This window comes from Cyprinodon tularosa, unplaced genomic scaffold (genome assembly GCF_016077235.1).
Source record: "Cyprinodon tularosa strain WSP-4 unplaced genomic scaffold, ASM1607723v1 ctg1282, whole genome shotgun sequence".
In the NCBI taxonomy this organism is placed as follows: Eukaryota; Metazoa; Chordata; class Actinopteri; order Cyprinodontiformes; family Cyprinodontidae; genus Cyprinodon; species Cyprinodon tularosa.
Window position 1 is genome coordinate 99035 of NW_024038095.1, and position 6000 is coordinate 105034.

Here is a 6000-nt window from a genome sequence, read left to right on the forward strand (position 1 = left end):
TGTGGGGAAAGCATAGGACTTGGAATATTTAACAATTAAAATATGGACAAAATAATTAAATGTAAAAGTTGATCATTACAATCCATGTAATACTTGTCTTTAGAATTGATTGATGAATGTTCTGATTTTAGTAATGAAAGCTGATTAAATGTGCTAATTTGTATTAGGTGCATTAAATCCTTTTACTAAATCAAATGAAAAAAGATTTTGTCAAGTGACTGCTTTGGAATATTACAGTTCAACATACCTGTTCACAGTGATATATCTACACCAAGACATTAAGGTGCTAAACAGATTTAACTCTTAAGACAATGGAGTGAAAAGATTTGAATCCTAAAAATGTAATTCAGTTTGAAGGCCTTAGTTCTTGACATGGCTGTGATGGATTCCAGTCCTGGCTGGTTAACCTTTGCCGCATCTTTTCAGACATCCCAGGTTCCAAAAACTCATTTCAGGGAGATAGACTTGGGATGTCTGTCTTTTCCCCACTCTCTCTTAATCGTTTCTCATATCCGTCTAATGAAAAAAAAAAACACACAGCACCATTACAAAGCAACAATTAGCAACAGAAGGAACAGCATATTTAGATTTTGTTAAAGGATTTTTTTCAAAAATGTTTGCAACATTGACAGCCTATAACTTAAAATTATATAAAATATATTATATCAATTTAACTGCATTAAACAAAATAACATACTGTAAATAATTTTTTAATTGAAGTTATATAGAGAGTAAAAAATTTTATAAATTTATTAAAATAAAGAGAAAAGTTGTAAATATATATATAAGATATACAATAACAACAATATGAAATGAAATAAAATATTGTTTACATATTTAGAAATACATATTTGCTTGTGTGTGTAGGGAAAGCTGCAATTAGTGTCTGGAGTTCACCTCTTATTCTGTGATCTCTGTGTTTTTCTCCTTTTTCTACGTATTTATTGGACATGAACAGACAACAAAAAACAACTTAAATTTGATCATTATTATAACTTGGATTTTAAAGAAAAAAAAAACAAGATGAAGTTACTTTCTTTGACAGGTGTCCATTTATTATAGGGCTTTATGTTTGTTCATGTACATGAGCCACTGACTACAGTGACATCAATATTCAAATTGTCTTTTAATCAAAAAAAGTCAAATGTTTTTGTTGGACCATAGCATTTCACTGAAACCTGACTTACCAGCTTGGAAATTCCAAAGAGAGGACAAAACCATTGGTAGGTTTCACCTTTGCTCATCAATTGATTATATTTCCATTATTATACTGCATTAGCACTACAGTCTTGTTATTGTATTTTATGATTTGTTATCTATTATTTTTTTTAACAAGTCATACATAATATGTCCTATAGAATAATCTTTGAAAATATTGTAATTGTATCCGGACTATATAAAGTTTCTTTAAGAAAGAAAGAAAAACAGACTTATTTTCCCCATTCTTTAAAATACATCAGAATATTTGAATGCAAACCATTTAAACCTCCCTGATTCCAAAAAGGCAAACCACTTACCTTTTGACAACCCTAAATGTTGACACTCCTTTTAGCTGATTTTTTGTTCTTTTGTCCATATCAAAACTGACGGCTACCACTCTGTTAGGGAGTTACAGTTAACCAGATATCTGACTTTTGTTTCTCTTTCTGTATTTTTATCAAGTAGTTACAATTATTAACAACTCCTCGTTTCCTGGCAAACAGCTCTTACGGCTCAATTAAGTTTTTTTTCCCTGTGGTTGCATTGAATAATGTTGTTGTCATGGCTCATAAAATTCACAATGACATTAATGCACTGATTTGGATGGACCATTTACGGTTTAAGAAATAATAATCTAGTAGTTTACACACACAGTCCCTCCAAAATTGTCAATAAATTTGAGTTAATTAACTATTAGGAAAAATGATTTTATTTGAATAGCTAATCCAGACACATGCAGTGTTTGCAAATTTAATTGGGACTTTTCATTGAGTTTCATAGTTTGTAGGGCTTAAACAAGACCCTTACTCTAACCTGTTTACCCATGGCCTACAGGTGTAAACCCGCAGTAAATAATGCAATGAGCAACCAAACAATGTGTAATGCAAATTCCAAACATGCAAAAACAGACAACAAATGAAAAATAAATAAGAAATGAGCTGCAAACAGCTAAAAACATGTGACATGTGGCAAAATGGGCTGCAAACACATTTATGATGCAAAGTTAAAAACATGCAAACACAAAATAACAATAAAAATGCTGCAAACAAAAACAGACCAAGCTACATCAGTTCAAACATGACTCAAAGTTTTTTTTTACTATTCTTGAAAATTATAGGGCTTTTTTAAACAGCAGTAGTAAAAAATATGCTTGAGAAAATGCAGGTCTCATTGTATTATATTTGTTCTACATCATGTCAACCACAAATGCAGTAAATTTCGGACCTCTAGCTACAATAGTTCCAGAGGTGTCGGGCTTTAAACTTTTAGTGTCACCAGCGTCTCCAAAAATCTCCAAATGTGCCAAATTGTGCCAAATGCATTTACTATGCATTGCTTTAGTATTTGACCCACATAATAACACTGAAACATTTTGATGGCCACAAAATGTTTATGAAGCAAGTATTTTCTACCTTTTTTCAGAATCAGTGTAACAAATTAGTGTTACAAAATGTAGATTTTTGTAGGTACATTTGATAGAGTGATTTTTGTTTCTGGTAATGTGAGAGGGTTCACCTTCCTGAACTGCATTTAGTTTTAGTCTTTTGAGAGTACCTGTACCCCAAAATGAATATATGTTTAGAAAAAACTTCCCCAAACAGTCCAAATAAATAATCCAACATTGTAAATAGCAGCAGAAAACAATAACACTCCATTAAACAATGGAAAACAGTCTCAAGATTAGTGTGAAATAGGTAATCATTGCTAACATCAGGGTTAATGACAGAAACAAAAACATTCACAGATACAATACCATGTAAAATCTTCCACTGCAGGTTAACGGCTCATTGATCAATGGTGGTTTGTAAAGCTCTCTCCACTCAGATCCAACACTGTCACTAAGACATAAGTGAGCTCTCCATGGTGTGTCAGCTCTGCCATTTGATTTGTTCCTCTGCAAAATCTTAACAAATCTTTTCGCATCTAGAAAACAAAAATCAGAAGATATATCGTTTTTTTTTTTTTTTTTAAGTCCTGCACGGGAAATTTCACGGAAGGGAAAATACTTCCAGACAGGAGGCAAGGCTATTCCTGCAAGTTGGACTACATATCATAGAGTCACCACACTTGAGAGCCAGAACTGCCTGAGAAGAGTTGGCCCCACCTGACTGTCCTTATAGCTGGTGTCAGGAGGAGACAGCTTTGGGAAAGAAACTGTTCCAGTACCTGGTGGTTCTAGTCCATTGGCTTCTGTAACGCCTCCCAGAGGGCAGGAGTGAGAAGAGTGTGTGCGCAGGATGAGTGGAGTATTTAGTAATTTCTTGGCCCTTCTCAGACACATCTTCCAGTAGATTTCCTTGATGCAGGAAGCGATGCCCCAGCGCTGGGCAGTTTTCTCCATCCTCTGCAACGCCTTCTGGTCTGAGGCAGAGCAGTTTGCATAACAAAATGTGATACAGTTGGTGAGGATCCTTTAAATGGTGCAGTGGTGGAAGTTCAAGAGGATCTGTGACAACAAGTGGTTCTTCCTTGGGGTCCTTATGAAGAAGTGGCACTTATTGCTTGTTATCGCATTGGATTAAGCAAACTCTCTTTGAGACCTGCTGTTGGACAAATGGACTGGACTGGAGATTAGGCCTGCACGGAACAGAGGCCAAGGCCTTCCACTCCACCAAGCCAAAACAGTAACATCCATCCTTGCCCCCTTCCATCTGATGCTTTATAAGTGCAGTGCTCTAGTGAACTAGGTAGTGTTTTATCTGAAATAAGCTGTGGATGCTAATGCTCACCAAACAGACTCAATGAGCAATGCAGTTCTGAAGAGAGAGCTACAACGGGCTGACTAGCATGGTTAACTCCAGCTACCTCATGCCGTGTGGAGAACTTTAACCTTTCCTTTGTTACAGCTGGACCCGCCTGGACCAGCTAAGCTAACCCTCTTCTTTCAGCCTCATCACAGTTTAACGCATTCCCCAGGATTCAAATGCAATGCCCTAACCACTAGGCCAAAAAATCGTGTGCTTGACAGAGTTGCCACTGGTGAATAGGCCACTCACATTGTGCTGTTACCCAAAAAGGATGGGGGAATACAGACATGGAGATTTCAAAGTAACAGTAAATCCAGTGCTAAGTGCAGAGGAATACCCACTACCTCTAATGGAAGATCTGTTTGCAAGTCTAAGTGGAGGACAATCAAAATAGACCTCAACCAGGCTTACCTGCAAATATTTTTAGATTAAAACTCACATGAGTTATTAACAATAAACACACACAAAGCACTCTTTCAGCAAGCAATGGATCAGATCCTCAGCGGTTTGTCAGGAGGTCAGTGTGATTTTGATGTCATCTTCTGTACAGGAGCAAACAATGTACAACACCTCTACTACTTGGATTCCACTCTCCAAAGACTGCAGGAGAATGGGCTAAGAGTATGCAAAAAACTGAATATTTGAAGCCATATGTGGAGTACCTAGGTCACTTGATCAATGCAAAAGGTAGTTCACTCTGTTTCCTTGTATTTAAAATAACTTCCTGTTGTCTGCGAATAAAAAAAACGCATTTACCCTCATCCACCACCTGCACTACTTTAGCGATCAAAAAGGTGTTTGTTACTTTATTAATTCTCATGGATTCTATAAAAAAACTAATTTGTTTATTTCCCTGTAAACTGGAATATGTTGTGTGCCTGGCCTTTTTGCTCCTGCTCAGTGCAGGTTACGGTGCTGTGGATAAGGATAAAGCTGCATCTGTTCTCTACACCAGTGGTTCCAAACCTATTTTGACTTTTGTACCAGTTTGGGCATTTTGTCTTACCAAGACTGATGATTGTCCAAAAGTGGAATGTACAGTAACTAATTATAAAATACAAATGATTTTACTTAATCTTTTGACTTAAGCATTTAATTTTTAGGGTTTTTATTCTTTCTATCCCCCCCCCAAAAAAAATAAAATAAACATAAATATTATGCCTGGAAGTTAGTAAGGAATCAAAATAAATACAAAATTAAATCATATCATAAATCTGTATTTATAAAACTGGAGCTCCTCTGAGTAACTCCCTTATAATCAAATTTAAACTCCATGAATTAGGAACAAAAAATGATATTCACACTGACTTAATTAGTTTTCCTTTGTTTTCATCAAGACGCCTGAACTTGCTTTGATGAGCTCCGATAGCTCAACGTGAAAAACAGCTGATCCCAGGCTGTTCTCTAAATCCAGTCTGTTCCTCTGCTTGGATTTCATATTTTAAAGCTGCAGATCAACTTAAACATATAAGAAAAACATATGTTTTGGTTAATAAAAGCTTGTTTTATTTTTCAATTGGATCCTCACAAAGAAACAGATCCTAACCCTATTTTATTCCCTAGGAAATAACTTCATGTATCCCTTGCAATGCACTCGCGATCCACTAGGGGTATGAGTACCCCTGGTTGGGAAACACTGCTCTACACCATACTTATCATTACTTTAATCTTATTTAATGTTTCTTATCAGCACCTTTCCCCATGGCAATGCGTCCTTTTGTTATGGCTATGAGCCAGCTTAACATACAACTGTGTCACACATCATCACCGTATCTCAAATGCTTAGCTGATTTTCAGTCTCTTAGTCTCCTGTTTAGGTCAGATACAAAAAAAAACTACTGAGTAAAGTGAAAATTACTGCAGATGAAGACAATTACTTGTACTTAGAGTCTTTTGTGTAAAGGATGAAATAACCAAGAGTACAGTCCGCTATTAGTTAGTCTGACACATGACCCAGGGCTTTTTTTGGCTTATAATGGCTATATTACATTTGTAATCCTAAGATTTTTTATATGCTGCAGAGGGATTAGGGTAATAGGCCGGCATACACTGT